Here is a 17517-nt window from a genome sequence, read left to right as displayed (position 1 = left end):
CCACCTCCTTCACATCCCTATAAGTAGGTACTATCAACACCTGCATGTTGCTTGATTATTGAAATTGACTTAGCTGATGCAACAAGCACTCGCATTATCTGAAGGAATCTGTCAAGCCTTATCCCAAAACAGCTACCAGCAGCCTTTTACAGCTTCTACTAAATCCTGGAGTTAATACCTGTCTTCAGTAATGGATCAAGTTACCTGCAAGGCCGTTCAACACTCCCATAGTCTGGATCTCTGACGTGATCTAAAGAGCCAACTCAGCTGTGACCTAGTTTTACCGCCGCTCGCAACCGAGCTACTTTCTCTCTCATTGCAGCTAAAGTGTGCCTTCTACTCTCAACAACTCCTGAGCTGTGTTTGGAGGACTAACTCTTATTACCAAGTAAGAACTTATACTTTGATCTGCATTTAATTTCTGTCTGAATTCTCAGACTTACCCTTAGCGTAATCCACGCCTCTCAAAAGTAAAACCGCAACTTTGTTTCTTGTCAGTTTTCTGTGCTGCAAGCAAACGCCTTTCAAAAGTAAAACCGCAACTTTGTTTCATGTCAGTTTTCTGAGCTGCAATTCAACCTCAATACTTTTGTATAATTCTTGTATGAATGTCCCTGATTAAGTCTGGTATCCACCAAATATCAAACAAGAGTCATTCCATACAATTTGCTTATATTTTATTTAGTTGATATAAAACAACTCCATTATTACAGGGAGTGCAGAATTATTAGGCAAATGAGTATTTTGACCACATCATCCTCTTTATGCATGTTATCTTACTCCAAGCTGTATAGGCTCGAAAGCCTACTACCAATTAAGCATATTAGGTGATGTGCATCTCTGTAATGAGAAGGGGTGTGGTCTAATGACATCAACACCCTATATCAGGTGTGCATAATTATTAGGCAACTTCCTTTCCTTTGGCAAAATGGGTCAAAAGAAGGACTTGACAGGCTCAGAAAAGTCAAAAATAGTGAGATATCTTGCAGAGGGATGCAGCACTCTTAAAATTGCAAAGCTTCTGAAGCGTGATCATCGAACAATCAAGCGTTTCATTCAAAATAGTCAACAGGGTCGCAAGAAGCGTGGGGAAAAACCAAGGCGCAAAATAACTGCCCATGAACTGAGAAAAGTCAAGCGTGCAGCTGCCAAGATGCCACTTGCCACCAGTTTGGCCATATTTCAGAGCTGCAACATCACTGGAGTGCCAAAAAGCACAAGGTGTGCAATACTCAGAGACATGGCCAAGGTAAGAAAGGCTGAAAAACGACCACCACTGAACAAGACACACAAGCTGAAACGTCAAGACTGGGCCAAGAAATATCTCAAGACTGATTTTTCTAAGGTTTTATGGACTGATGAAATGAGAGTGAGTCTTGATGGGCCAGATGGATGGGCCGTGGCTGGATTGGTAAAGGGCAGAGAGCTCCAGTCCGACTCAGACGCCAGCAAGGTGGAGGTGGAGTACTGGTTTGTGCTGGTATCATCAAAGATGAGCTTGTGGGGCCTTTTCGGGTTGAGGATGGAGTCAAGCTCAACTCCCAGTCCTACTGCCAGTTTCTGGAAGACACCTTCTTCAAGCAGTGGTACAGGAAGAAGTCTGCATCCTTCAAGAAAAACATGATTTTCATGCAGGACAATGCTCCATCACACGCGTCCAAGTACTCCACAGCGTGACTGGCAAGAAAGGGTATAAAAGAAGAAAATCTAATGACATGGCCTCCTTGTTCACCTGATCTGAACCCCATTGAGAACCTGTGGTCCATCATCAAATGTGAGATTTACAAGGAGGGAAAACAATTACACCTCTCTGAACAGTGTCTGGGAGGCTGTGGTTGCTGTTGCACGCAATGTTGATGGTGAACAGATCAAAACACTGACAGAATCCATGGATGGCAGGCTTTTGAGTGTCCTTGCAAAGAAAGGTGGCTATATTGGTCACTGATTTGTTTTTGTTTTGTTTTTGAATGTCAGAAATGTATATTTGTGAATGTTGAGATGTTATATTGGTTTCACTGGTAAAAATAAATAATTGAAATGGGTATATATTTGTTTTTTGTTAAGTTGCCTAATAATTATGCACAGTAATAGTCACCTGCACACACAGATATCCCCCTAAAATAGCTATAACTAAAAACAAACTAAAAACTACTTCCAAAAATATTCAGCTTTGATATTAATGAGTTTTTTGGGTTCATTGAGAACATGGTTGTTGTTCAATAATAAAATTAATCCTCAAAAATACAACTTGCCTAATAATTCTGCACTCCCTGTATTAGTGATGTCCCGAACTGTTCGCCCGTGAACGGTTCACAGCGAACATAGCTTGTTCGTGTTTGTGGGCGAACACATGGCGATGTTCGATCCGCCCCTATGTGTCATCATTGAGGAAACTTTGACCCTTTATGTCACAGCCGCCTGACACATTAGAGCCAATCAACATCAGACACTCCCTCACAGACCCTCCCAGCTACTCGGAATCCGCCATTTTAGACTCATAACGACCTTGCTTTCTTAATGAGAGGACGTGTTGTGTTTTTGCTCCTGACATTAATAGGAAAAACATAGCTAGGCTGGTGTATTTACAGTCCAGAAGGACTCCACTCATCTCTGCTGCAAGCACAGCACCCCAAAAAGCCCTTTTTAGGGCTATATTTCGTGCCGTTTTTTTTTTATTAGCATTTGCCTGGCTTTCAGGCTGTGTGTTTAAGGCTCACAGCATATGCTCTGATTACTGCCACCACTGATATCTCCCTAACAACATTAGTTTAAATTTAACTAACCAAAAAATTTAATTATTTTGCTAGTGTAATTTTTTTTCATTTTCTATCAGGCCTGTGTCACACAGCATATACTCTGGTTCATTGCTCTGTGCCAGCCAGCAGCCACCAGTGTTAATATCCGTTTATAACATTATTTTAAATTTAAAAAAAAAAAAAATATTTTGCTAGTGTAATCTAATTACATTTACTATCAGGCCTGTGTCTGTCAGGCTCACTCAGCATTAATATAACTCATTTTTTTCAGTCTTTTGGTTAATTGGTCTGTGCCAGGCAGCCACCCAGCACTCATATCTTCTTCACCTTAATTTAAATATATAAAAAAAAGTTTAAATTTGTTTGATAGTGTAATCTAATATAATTTTCTATCCGGCCTGTGTGTTTTGCTGACATACAGAGCCTACTGTGTTTACTTGCTGCCCTCCCTAGTCTATGAGCCACGACTCATATGTGTTTAACCTTTTTTTAATTCCCCCCCCCCAAAAAAAAATAATTTAAATAATTTTTCTAGTGTAATCTAATAGTATTTTCTATCAGGCGTGTGTGTATCTGACTTACAAAGCCTATTGTTTTTAATAGCTGCCCTTCCAAGGCTATTAGCCACGACTCATATGTATGTGCTTAACCTTTTTCTTTAAATTCCCCCAAAAAAAGTCTTTAAATCATTATGCTAGTGTAATCTAATTTTATTTTCTATCAGGCCTGTGTCTGTCTATCTGACTTACACAGCATACTGTTGTTAATTGCTACCCTACGTAGCAGCCAGCCAGTGCGACCACTCATAGAGTCATATGTGCATTGCACTTCTTAACATAATTTTAATATTAAAATCTAAAATTTTAAAATATTTTGCTAGTGTAATCTAACTTAATTTTCTATCAGGCCTGTGTTTTTGTCACTTGCACAGCATACTGTGTTAAATTGCTGCCCTACCTACCATCCACAACTCATATCTGCCAGCCTGTGTGCCAGGCCCAACTAGCCAATTAGTGGCACCAATCATAATTCTTCTAACAGTATATTAAAAAATAAAAATCATTATTTTTTGGACTGCAAATATTCAGTCTCCTAGTGCCATTGAATTGCATTTACCTCCTGCCTGCCACTGCCAGCCTTTTGTGCCAGGCCGTCTAGCCAACTATTTACACCAATCATAATTGTTGTCACAGACAGTATAGTTACTATTTAAAATTAAAAAATTTTAGATTGTTGATCTTAATCCTCAATTTGCTCGTGCCATAGAATTGCACTTTTCTACTGCCTTCCAAGCCTGTGTGCCAGGCCTACTTGAAAAATATTTACACCAATCATATTTGTTGTCACAGTATTCTTAATAATTAAAAATTTAAATTTTTGGTAATAGTTGTTGTGAATCCTCAGTTTGCTGGTGCCATTGAATTGCACTTTCCTCCTGACTTGCAGCCTGCTGTGTGCCAGGCCCACCTAGCCAATTATTGCCAGCAATCATATTTCTTTTAACAGTATTGCAAAAATTGTCAATCATCACTGTTTTGACTGTCAGTAATCAGTCTCCTAGTGTCCTTGAATTGCATCTACCTCCTGCCTGCCAGCCTTTTGTGCAAGGCCGTCTTGCCAACTATTTACACCAATCATAATTGTTGTCACAGTATAGTTACTAATTCAAATTAAAAAATTCTTGATTGTTGATCTTAATCCTCAGTTTGCTCGTGCCCTAGAATTGCACTTTTCTACTGCCTTCCAAGCCTGTGTGCCAGGCCTACTTGAAAAATATTTACACCAATCATATTTGTTGTCACAGTATTCTTAATAATTAAAAATTTAAATTTTTGGTAATAGTTGTTGTGAAACCTCAGTTTGCTGGTGCCATTGAATTGGGGACATGCATACCTTTTTAACTCCCATGCACCATCAGAGCCTTTCGGGATCCAGCCTTAGAGAAAGACTCAACCGACAGGTAGCAGACTACCTAGCTTTAACTGCGGATCTCGACACTCTCAGGAGCGATGGACCCCTTGACTACTGGGTGTGCAGGCTGGACTTGTCGCCTGAGCTATCCCAATTTGCAATGGAACTTCACTGAGAAGAGAAGTCGCCTAGGTCAAAAAAGCCTTGACTATCTCACTTATATAAAAATGAATGAGGGCTGGATCCCGAAGGGACTGACATTGGGCGATACATTTGAATAAAAAAGGCCTGAAGATGAGATGAGCTGGCTTGGGCTACAACTGGTACACAGGCTGGCCTTTTTTTTGTTATAAAGCCAGAGGACTTGCTTTACTTATCCGCCAACAACTAGTGTTCAAGCCACAAGCTTTTAGGGCACTTTATAAATGTTTTACAAACATCAATTTTTCTGGCTGCTGCTACAGCAGTTGCTACAACAAAACCCAATTTTTTCAGTCATTTCTACATTCCAAATTTTTCTGGCCTCTGCTGCAGCTCTGTGGGTACAAAACTCAAATAAAAAAAATAAGGCACATAACACTAGTGATTAAACTGTTACGAATTGTACAACTTAGCACACCACTCATATCTGGTGGACCATTAAATTGAACGCAAAATGACACAAATTTGAAGGAGGAGGACCGACCAAGCATCTTTATCCGTCTCTTGGTTGCTCTAAATTATCTCCGTGTTCCATCTATGCCATACCTGTACTCTATTGTGCAAAAGGGTGGCATATGTGGTGTTTCATGCTGTTGTGCCTGTTGCGGGTCGTGGCCCATGGTATAAAAAGGCTGAAGGAGAACGACCTGTAATGGGTGCTCCATCAAATTTTTAGAAAAATGTTCCTGGTTCCTCTCAATTATCTCTGGGTTTCTAAAATGGATGCCATACCTGCTTGTGCAAAAGGATGGAATATGTGGTGGTGTTTCCTGCAGTTGTTTCTGTTGAGGGTGCTGGACCCTCTTATAAAAAAGCTGAAGGAGAACGACCTGGAGTGGGAGTCCAAGCATGGTTTTTGGGGCTATTTCACTTTTCCAAACAATTATCTGTGGGTTTCTAAAATCAATGCCGTACCAGTACTCTATTGTTCAAAAGGATGCCATATGTTCTCTTTCCTGATGGTATTTTGTTTGAGGGTCCTGGACCCTCTTATAAAAAGGCCTAAGGAGAAAGAGGTGTACTGGGTGTCGACTCAATTTTTTTTTCTATTTCACATTTGACCAAAATGATCTCTGGGTTTGTAAAATCAATGCTGTACCTATACTCTATTGTTCAAAAGGATGCCAAACGTCCTCTTTCCTGCTGGTGTTTTTTTAGAGGGTCCTGGACCCTCTTATAAAAAGGCCGAAGGAGAAAGAAGTGTACTGGGTGTCCATCGAATCATTTGTTTGATTCAAATTCCCGGTTGCAACAAATTATCTCTGGGTTTCTAAAATCAATGCCTTTCCTGTAATCTAATTTTCAAAAGGATGCCATATGTCCTCTTTCCTGCTGCTGGTTTTGTTGAGGGTCCTGGAGCCTCTGCTAAAAAAAGGCCTAAGGATAAATAAGTGTACTGGGTGTCTAATCAATGTTTTTTTAGATTTCACGGTTGCAACAAATTATCCCCGGGTTTCTAAAATCAATGCCTTTCCTGTAATCTATTATTCACAAGGATGCCATATGTCCTCTTTCATGCTGTTGTTTCGGTTGAGGCTCCGGGACCCTCTTATTAAAAAGCCCTAAGGATAAATAAGTGTACTGGGTGTCTAATCAATGTTTTTTTCTATTTCCCGGTTGCAACTAATGATCTCTGGGTTTCTAAAATCAATGCCTTTCCTGTAATCTATTATTCAAAAGGATGACATATGTCCTCTTTCATGCTGTTGTTTCGGTTGAGGCTCCGGGACCCTCTTATTAAAAAGGCCTAAGGATAAAGAAGTGTACTGGGTGTCCAATCAATGTTTTTTTCTATTTCCCAGGTCATATAAATGATTTCTGGGATTCTAAAATCAATGCCTTAACTGTAATCAATTGTTCACAAGGATGCCATATGTCCTCTTTCATGCTGTTGTTTCTGTTGAGCTCCGGGAGCCTCTTATAAAAAGGCCTAAGGATAAAGAAGTGTGCTGGGTGTCCTTTTAATTTTTTTTTTTTATTTCACAGTTGCAAAAAAATTATCTATGGCTTTGTAAAATCTGTGCCTTACCTGTCATCTATTGTTCAAAAGGATGCCATATGTCCTCTTTCCTGCTGTTGTTTTTGTTGGGGGTCCGGAACACTATTCTAAAAAGGTCGAAGGAGAACGACCTGTACTGTACTGGGTGTCCAATCATGTTTTTATTTTCAATTTCACGGTTCATAATAAATATCGCCGTGTAACTAAAATCAATGCCATACCTGTACTCTGTTGTTCAAAAGGATGGCATATGTGGTGTTTCATTCTGTTGTGGTTGTTGAGGGTCGTAGCCATGGGACAGCGTATAAAACGGCTGAGGGAGAACAACCTGTACAGACTTGCTCCTCTTTTTAGGCAGGCCAGCTCTTTGCATACATGCCCACAGACTCTGTAACGCATGCCTCTTTTAGGGAGAGGTGCAGCCATAATGCAGGGTCAGAACCTCTGCCTGCAACTGTTATACTCGATTTTGCGAAAGGAAGTAACCTTACCATGGTTCCCTGCACGCACGTATTGTTGTTATATTTTGGTGAGGGTAATCATGATGGCCATGTAGACCACCACCACTGAGAGTCCTGGAAGTAACAGGGATGAGATGAAAGAGCTAAGAATAGTAGAACTTGAAACAACAGAGTTAGCCATGGGTGTTAGTGCAAGACCGCTTGGCTTTTTTTTGGCTTTGGGTGCGGCTATTCATGCAGGCCATATAGAGCTGCCACCATTCGGTGTTGTATCAGGTATTAAACTAATAAGAACAGTACTACCAAAATACAGCCAATGAAGGGCCTTATGAAGACTGAGCCTAGGTTGGATTGTAGTATTTGGTAAGGCTAATCATGATGGCCATGTAGACCACCACCGAGAGTCCTGGAAGTAACAGGGATGATGAGATGAAAGTGCTAAGAATAGTACTACTTGAAACAACAGAGTTAGCCATGGGTGTTAATCCAAGACCGCTTGGATTTATTTTTGTATTGGGTGCGGCTAATCATGCAGGCCATATAGAGCTGCCACCATTCGATGTTGTATCAGCTATAAAAATAATAAGAACTGTACTATCAAAAAACAGCCAATGAAGGGCCTATGAAGACTGAGCAAAGGTTGGATTGTAGTATTTTGTTCGGCTAATCATGATGGCCATGTAGACCACCCGTAACAGGGATGAAAGTGCTAAGAATAGTACAAATTGAAACAACCGAGTTAGCCATGGGTGTTAGTCTAAGACCACTCAGCTTTTTTTTGGGTTTGAGTGCAGCTAATCATGAAGGCCAGATAGACCTGCCACCATTTGGTGTTGTAACAGGTATTAAACTGCAAAGAACAGTACTACTTTACACAACCTACTTACCATGGGTCCCAGAGCATATGTTTGGTTATTATATTTTGTAAGGGTAATCATGCAGGCCATATAGACCTCCACTGATAGGGTGAGTATGAGTAACAGCTATTAAAATGCGAAGGACATTACTAATTAACACAACATAGTTACCATGGGTCGCAGACCAAGAGCAGATGTCTTATTATTATATTTTGTATGGGTAATCATCCAGGCCGTATAGACCTCACCAAATAGGGGGAGTTACAGAGATTAAAGTGCTAAGAATGGTAGTACTTAAAACACAACCTAGTTAAAATGGGTACCAGACCGCATGTCTTATTATTATATTTTTTCAGGGTAATCAGGCAGGCCATATAGACCACCCCCGATAGGGGGGGGGGAACAGGGATTAAAGTGCTAAGAAAAGTACTAATTAACACAAGCTAGTTATCATGGGTCCAACACCGTGTGTCTTGATGTTATACTTTGTCAGGGTAATCATGCAGGCCATATAGAGTTAGCCATGGGTGTTAGTCTAAGACCACTCTGCTTTTTTTTGGGTTTGGGTGCAGCTAATCATGAAGGCCGGATAGACCTGCCACCATTTGGTGTTGTAACAGGTATTAAACTGCAAAGAACAGTACTACTTTACACAACCTACTTACCATGGGTCCCAGAGCATATGTTTGGTTATTATATTTTGTAAGGGTAATCATGCAGGCCATATAGACCTCCCTTGATAGGGGAGTAACAGGGATTACAGTTATAAGAATAGTACTACTTAAACACAACCTAATTACCATGGGTCCAAGACCAGATGTTTTATTATTATACTTTGTCAGGCTAATCATGCAGGCCATATAGAGCTCCAAGAAAAGGGGGTGTAAGAGGGATTCAAGTGAGAAGAAAAGTTTTACTTAACACAACAAAATTACCATGGGTCCCAGACCGCGTGTCTTGTTGTTATACTTTGTCAGGGTAATCATAACCGCCATATAGACCTCCACCAATAGAGGGAGTTACAGGGCTCAAAGTGCGAAGAACAGTACTACTTAACACAACCTAGTTGGATCCAAGAACGCATGTTTAATTATTAGACTTTATCAGGGTAATTATATATCTAACAAATCTATCTATTTCTCTTCTATTGATTCTATCTAACTATCAATCTATGTATATCTATCTATCCTATCTATCAATCTATATTCTGTCCGGGATGTTTTGAGACAGCCACTTTGGGAATGTTAGTTGATTTAGGCCCATTATGGGTTAAAAGCAGACTCTGAATAAACTGTGTAATTTTCCATGGGAGTTTTGCCAGGGATCCCCATCCAGTATGCGACAGTCCAGGTGTTAGTACCCTTGAAACAACTTTTCCATCACTATTGTGGCCAGAAAGAGTCCCTGTAGGTTTTAAAGTTCGCCTGCCTATTGAATTCAATGGCGGTTCGCGGGTTCGCGAACAATACCGGAAGTTTGAGTACGCCGTTCGCGAACCGAAAATTTTAGGTTCGCGACATCACTAATTATTATCTCAGAAGAGATTGTACCTGTAAAAATTAATCTCTTTCATATAAAAGATAACTATGAAAGGAGATTCACAATTATTCTGTTTTGTTTATATGAACTGCTATTCCTGGTTGATAATTCAGCTTATTTAACCCTGCATAAGCTGGACTGAAGTAATAGCTACACAAACACTTATTTTGAATATAAAGTCATCCAAAGAAGAAGGAACATCACGATAAGTGAGTTAATCTTTGATGCGTTCATGCAGACCCCTCCTAAAGGCTGCCTTGAGAGCACTGCCATCCCAAGTGGTTTCAAGTGCCAAGGTGCAAAACTCGATGGCAAATTGTGCCACAGTTCTATTGCCCTGGCGGTGGTCTAGGAGAGAAAATTCTGCAGCAGAGGTAGGGCCAGAAGTCCCAAAGACAGAAGATAATACAGTGGAGCGTTATGTTCCAAAAGGGGAGAGACCCATGCTAGGGCCTTGTCTTTCAGTAAGGAAATGATAAGGCAATGATATCCGGGGTATACTTCCAGAGGCAGAGGAAGAAGCTGCAGTACTAGGAGCAGAGACTGGTGGTACAACAGGGGCGGTATTCCTCGCTGTAACTTGTAAAGAGAGATATGCGGTTATAGCCTCTAGCTTGGAATCCATATTCTGCAACTGTGTGGTATAGGTTCCCAACATCTGTCCCTGAAAATAAACTGCTTGTGCCACCTCATCTGGCTCCATTGTCCAAGTATAATGTAATGCTTGTGGGATACTCCTCTATCAGACCGAACTCGGCCAGTAGTCTTGTTTTCCCGGCGTGGAGCCGGAATGATAGGGAATATCCCAGAGCAGAGTAGGTTTGCAAGATGAGATAAATGGCACACACCACAGGCAGGGTAGTCCTTGGTGGCAACAGGCAGGAAACCAGAGACAAACCACTAGGGTGCTCAGGCAGGCAGGCAGGGTTCGGCAACAGTAAAGGCAGTCCACGGGTAAACCAATAGGATGGTCAGACAGGCAGGGTTCAGCAACAGTAAGGTAGTCCAGGGGTAAACCACTAGGATGGTCAGACAGGCAGGGTTTGGCAACAGTGAGGCAATCCAGGGCAGATAGGGGTTGTCAGGATTCAACTCTGTTCTATGTTAATACAGTCTGTCCCTTTAACTACAGACACCTTCCTGCCAATAAATGGCTCCTCCTCTCAATACTCCATGCTGGATTATTGAGGAATTTAGTCACTAAGCTTGTAACTCAAACTTAAGTCTTTTTCTTTTCAGAGTTCAGCCTTGTACATACCTTGAGCCATCAACTGCAGAATATATATTATTTTCTTGCAACTAACATCTGAGATAGTCATCTCGGCACTTTGCTCAGCTGTTCACAGTGAAAATGCTGATTCCTTTGACGTCATCAGCTGTAGCCGCTGGGACACCCTGTCTCACGCCAACACATCTTCACAGACAGCCCAGCACATCACAGACAGCGTATCTCTCTATGGCTGTGAACACGCTTAGGACTCCAAAAGTGTAATATTCAGGTTGTATCTCCGTTTATGCATTCTCCTGTTCATTATGTGAGCTTAAGTTCCTTGTCTGTATCTCAGAGTTCTCTGTAAAGTGCTAGTTACCATTTTTTACGCTCTCAGCTACAGCAGAATTTATATTAAATACCTCCAATCTGACCTCTGATTATTCAAGCTCATTCTTATAACTACTCTTGGTTACTTGACCTATCGGACATTATACCATTATCTTCCTTAACAGTAACTATATTACTTTCTGTATTAGCATATATCTAATTTTGCTTATTGTGTCCAAAGATAAAAATAACACTCTTGCTTATATTATCTACGTTCTGCCACACTAGAGGCCAATTCAGATTCACCTGTGTGAACATCTGATCCTCCCAGTTTCTGGCTATATAAAGACAGAGAGGCAACTATTCACTATAGGCTATAGTTGTTGCCCCCTTCTGTCACATATCAACTAATATCTTGTATATATTGAAGTATTCACATTGTTCTCAGATGTTTGATTTAAACACCATCTAATGAATATTAGAGGTGTGATAGGGGTTAACAGGTAGAGTGGTCCGACTGGCAGAGTTCAGCAACACTATCAATCAAGCAGTTAAGGGTTAAAGAGGCAGAGTGGTCAGACAAGCAGAGTTCAGCAGCAGTATCAATCCAGTAGATAAGGGTTAAAGAGGCAGAGTGGTCAGACCAGCAGGGGTCAGCAACAAAATAACAATCCAGCATAAGAATCAATAACACCCAGGAGAACAGTAAGTAACACCTATACTTGGGCAGTGATAGGTAGGACTGAAGTTACTTACATAGGTGCTGGATTCGTGCCACAGGAGATCCAGACCGGCTTCTGCAGGAGGAAGCATGCGGCGATGACATCACTGCTGCACACAGAGAGGAGCCGACTCCCCCTAGGCAACGAGCAGACACCAGGCGCCACGTCCCTAGTAACAGCTAGAGCGGCGCATCACTGTGAGAATTACATTAGATATCGGTAAGTCTTCTCTCATACATGCTGCAGTTGAGAAACTGGATACAAGCTTCTGTGGGTCACTCATCTCAGGCACCATGTTGGTTTTAAGTGATACTCCCAAAAGTAGTAACGGAGGTTGCAAGGTGTTAGATAGTTGAGTGTTATATAGGCAGTGAAAAGCTGTCTATCAACTCCCCCCCTGGTAACATCATGTTGATCAAGTTGTTCATTCTATTGTAAAATGTTGCATCAAAGCTCTCTAATAAAGACTGCACTGTATAATTAAACATTTCCATATCCGTGTTCTTTAATAGATAATATTCGTAAAGTAAGTAAGTTAGTTGATTCCTTCTATTTTACCCAGAGTGTCGGTGTTGAGGGGGGGGGGGGTGTTGTGAAGTTTAGTATGTGGCTACCGCCTAGCAACTTCCAATGGTCCAGATTAGAGTCTCTGCTAAATCTAGTATCATAAGTGTAGTACTGTCAGAAACAATAAGTTCCCTTTAGCAGAATCTAGTATTAACTATGCAGGATAATGCTCGTGTGCGATGATAATCAGCGGATTATCCTAGTTCTGAACAGATTTTGCGGTGGCTGCGGCCCAGAAACGCCCCCATGTTTTAAATATATTACTAGTTTTTGGGCACTAAATGGCCTGCTGCAGCATTACTGACAACAGTGTTGGCAGTGGCACTTTGCTTTATGTTGTGACCCAATTTGTTTAATTTATCTTCAATAAGCGGTTAAAGGGGGTTTTAGGTTACTGTATTTAGTTTAGTGATGTTTTATCGTCTAGAAGTTAAACATTTATATTATCCCTTATAGTTATTTGTAATAATATATGTATAATGCTATTAAAATTTAGCAAAACCCTTTTGAAAATGAGTTAAAAATATATTTTTAATCATCTTTGAATCTTATGTTTCATATATTTTTGTAATTAAACCAAATAATATTATTAGTAATGAGAATAATTGATTTTCCTCTAGCTCTGAAAGTAATTTTATAGCTTTATTTGTGGAATAATAACTAAATGAAATTTTCTGATAAAGCCACTGATTTACTTATCCCTTCCAGTTTCCAAACACAAATGACATATTTGAAAATATATAATGACATTCAGCTAGATTACGAGTTTGGCGTTATGATTGAAAAAGCAGCGTTATGGCCCATAATGCTGATTTTTCCCTAACGCTGCTATCACAAGTCTTGTAGGTATAGGTGTACCGTACACCTTTTAGCCTGTCACGCAATGTCAGTACCGCACTTTAAAAAAAGTCCTTTTTCAATAGGACTCCCATAGCGCCGGTATTACGAGTTTGCCTGGAAGGCCAAAAAGTGAGCGGTACACCCTATACTGACAAGATCCGTACTGCCATCTAAAGTCAGTAGTTATGAGTTTTACGTTACAAATCTGTAGCATAAAACTCATAACTAAAGTGTTAAAAAGTACCCTAACACCCATAAACTACCTATTAACCCCTAAACCAAGGCCCTCCCGTATCGCAAACACTATAATATACTTATTAACCCCTAATCTGCCGCTCCGGACATCGCCGCCACTATTAAAATGTATTGACCCCTATTCCGCCGTTCCCCGACATCGTCACCACTATAATAAACCTATTAACCCCTAAACCACCACCCTCCTGCATCGCAAACACTATTTAAATATTATTAACCCCTAATCTGCTGTCTGCCCACACCACCGCTATAATAAACCTATTAACTCCTAAACCACTGCCCTCCCGCATCGCAAACACTATTTAAATATTATTAACCCCTAATCTGCCATCCGCCCACACCGCCGCTATAATAAACCTATTAACCCCTAAACCGCAAGCCCCCCACAACTAAATATACTTAAATAAACTATTAACCCCTAAACCGAAAGCCCCCACAACGAAATATACTAAAATAAACTATTAACCCCTAAACCTAACAACCCCCTAAATTTATATTAAAATTACAATTTCCTTATCTTAAATTAAATTAAAACTTACCTGTCAAATTAAATAAATTAATTTTAAACTAACAATTAAACTAAGATAATAATTAAACTACAATTAAACTAACTACCAATTACATTAAACTAAACTACACATTAAAAAAATCCTAACACTACCTTAAACATTAAAAAAAGTATCTAATTACAAAAAAAGTAAAATAACTAAATTACATTTTTTTTTAATCAAAAATAAAAAAGAATTACACATAATCTAATATAAAAAAGCCCCCCCCCCCCCAAATAAAAAAACCCTAGCCTACAATAAACTACCAACGGCCCTTAAAAGGGCCTTTTGTGGGGCATTGCCCCAAAGAACTCAGCTCTTTTACCTGTAAAAAAAAATACAAACACCCCCCCAACAGTAAAACCCACCACCCCCACAACCAACCCCCCAAATAAAATAGGGCATTTAGCTCTTTTACATGCCCAGACCCTAATCTAAAAATAAAACCCACTCCAAAAACCCTTAAATAAACCTAACACTAACCGACGCTCCACTTACAGTTATTGAAGTCCCGCTTGAAGGATCCATCCAGCCGGCAAGAAGTCTTCATCCAGGCGGTCTCTTCAATCTTCATCCAGCCGGCGAAGTCCTCATCCAGGCGGCAAGAAGTCTTCATCCAGATGGCATCTTCTATCTTCATCCATCCGCCGCGGAGCGGGTCCATCATAAAGACATCCGGCGCAGTTAATCCTCTTCATACGGTCGCCGCCGTAAACTGGAACTTCAATGCAAGTGATGTTATCCAAGATGACGTTCCTTGCATTCCTATTGGCTGAAATATTTCAATCAGCCAATAGGATTAGAGCTGCTAAAATCCTTTTGGCTGTTCCAACCATATCGCCCGCACAAGCCTGTATTTTCAAAACTTGTAATAACAGCGCTATGGGGAGGTGAAATAACGCCGCTTTTGTGGCGGTCGTTAAAATCCCTATAGCGCTCAAAACTCGTAATCTAGCTGATTATTTCCAATAGACATGCATGGGAGAAAAATATGTTACAGATGAATCGTTAACAAATGCCCTGCTGCCCCCCAAACACCTAAATCTAACCATAAAACCTACTGTTACTAACCATAAAACCTACTGTTATTAACCCTGTAAACCCCCAGTAAGGGAAGTGCAGGGTATTTTTGGGTGGCAGTTAGTAAATTAACACATTTCAAGCTAAAACTTTAGCTATTTTATTTCTGTGCTCATATTCCAAGTTGAAAGTACTAAATTAGCACTAGAGCAAAACCCAGTTACCAACGGTTCAGTTTTTTGGCTTCTTGTCTATTAAACAGATATGAAACCCAAATTTTTCTTTCATAATTCAGATAGAACATGCAATTTCAAACAACTTTATAAATTACTGTTATTAACAATTTTTCATTCTCTTGGTTCCTTTTGTTGAAAAGCAGAGAAGTAAGCTCAGGAGCGTGCACGTGTCTGTTACACTATATGGCAGCAGTTCTGCAAGAATGTTATTCATTTGCAGGAGCAATATATAGCAGCAATATTTCCTGCCATGCAGTGCTCTAGATGCCTACCTAGGTATCTCTGCAAGAAAAGAATATCATGGGAACAAAGGAAATGTTATAATAGAAGTAAATAGGGGACATTTTAAAAATTGTATGATCTGTCTGAATCACAAAATATTTTTTGGGGGGTTTATATATTTTTTTTATATTCCTTTAAGTCTGCCCCATGATCAGTTCAGTCTGTATTTAGTTTAATAATAAGGTGTGCAGTACAGTACTCCCACCACAGAGGTTGCTGTGGCTTTCAATTTTAATCTATTGTCATTAGTGATGTTGCGAATAGATCGCCGGCAAATAGTTCCCGGCGAACATAGCTTGTTCGCGTTCGCAACGGCGGGCGAACATATGCGATGTTCGATCCGCCCCCTATTCGTCATCATTGAGTAAACTTTGACCCAGTATCTCACAGTCTGCAGACACATTCCAGCCAATCAGCAGCAGACCCTCACTCCCAGACCCTCCCAGCTCCTGGACAGCAGCCATTTTAGATTCATTCGGAAGCTGCATTGTTAGTGAGAGGAGGGACAGTGTAGCTACTGGTGATTTAATAGGGAAATTGATAGCTAGGCTAGTGTATTCAGTGTCCACTACAGTCCTGAAGGACTCATCTGATCTCTGCTGTAAGGACAGCACCCCAAAAAGCCCCTTTTAGGGGTAGAACATCAGTCTGTTTTTTTTTTTCCTGTGTAATCTAATTGCAGTTGCCTGCCTGCCAAGCCACTTGCCCAGTGCCACCACTCATATCTGGTGTAACAGTGTAAATTAAAAAAAAAAAAACTTTTTTGACTGTGAAACATCAGTCTGCTAGTGTAATCTAATTGCAGTTGCCTGCCTGCCAGTGTGTGTGCCAGGCCCACTTGCCCAGTGCCACCACTCATATCTGGTGTAACAGTAGTGTAAATTTAAAAAAAAAACTTTTTTGACTGCGAAACATCAGTCTGCTAGTGTAATCTAATTGCAGTTGCCTGCCTGCCAGCGTGTGTGCCAAGCCCACTTGCCCAGTGCCACCACTCATATCTGGTGTAACAGTAGTGTACATTTAAAAAAAAAAACTTTTTTGACTGTGAAACATTAGTCTGCTAGTGTAATCTAATTGCAGTTGCCTGCCTGCCTGCCAGCGTGTGTGCCAGGCCCACTTGCCCAGTGCCACCACTCATATCTGGTGTAACAGTAGTGTAAATTTAAAAAAAAAAACTTTTTTGACTGTGAAACATCAGTCTGCTTGTGTAATCTAATTGCAGTTGCCTGCCTGCCAGCATGTGTGCCAGGCCCACTTGCCCAGTGCCACCACTCATATCTGGTGTAACAGTACTGTAAATTTAAAAAAAAAAAAACTTTTTTGACTGTGAAACATCAGTCTGCTTGTGTAATCTAATTGCAGTTGCCTGCCTGCCAGCGTGTGTGCAAGGCCCACTTGCCCAGTGCCACCACTCATATCTGGTGTAACAGTAGTGTAAATTTAAAAAAAAAAACTTTTTTGACTGTGAAACATCAGTCTGCTTGTGTAATCTAATTGCAGTTGCCTGCCTGCCAGCATGTGTGCCAGGCCCACTTGCCCAGTGCCACCACTCATATCTGGTGTAACAGTACTGTAAATTTTTTAAAAAAAAACTTTTTTGACTGTGAAACATCAGTCTGCTTGTGTAATCTAATTTTGCAGTTGCCTGCCTGCCAGCGTGTGTGCCAGGCCCACTTGCCCAGTGCCACCACTCATATCTGGTGTAACAGTAGTGTAAATTTAAAAAAAAAAAAACTTTTTTGACTGTGAAACATCAGTCTGCTTGTGTAATCTAATTGCAGTT

This window comes from Bombina bombina, chromosome 11 (assembly GCF_027579735.1).
Source record: "Bombina bombina isolate aBomBom1 chromosome 11, aBomBom1.pri, whole genome shotgun sequence".
Taxonomy (NCBI): Eukaryota; Metazoa; Chordata; class Amphibia; order Anura; family Bombinatoridae; genus Bombina; species Bombina bombina.
This window is presented reverse-complemented; position numbering follows the sequence as displayed.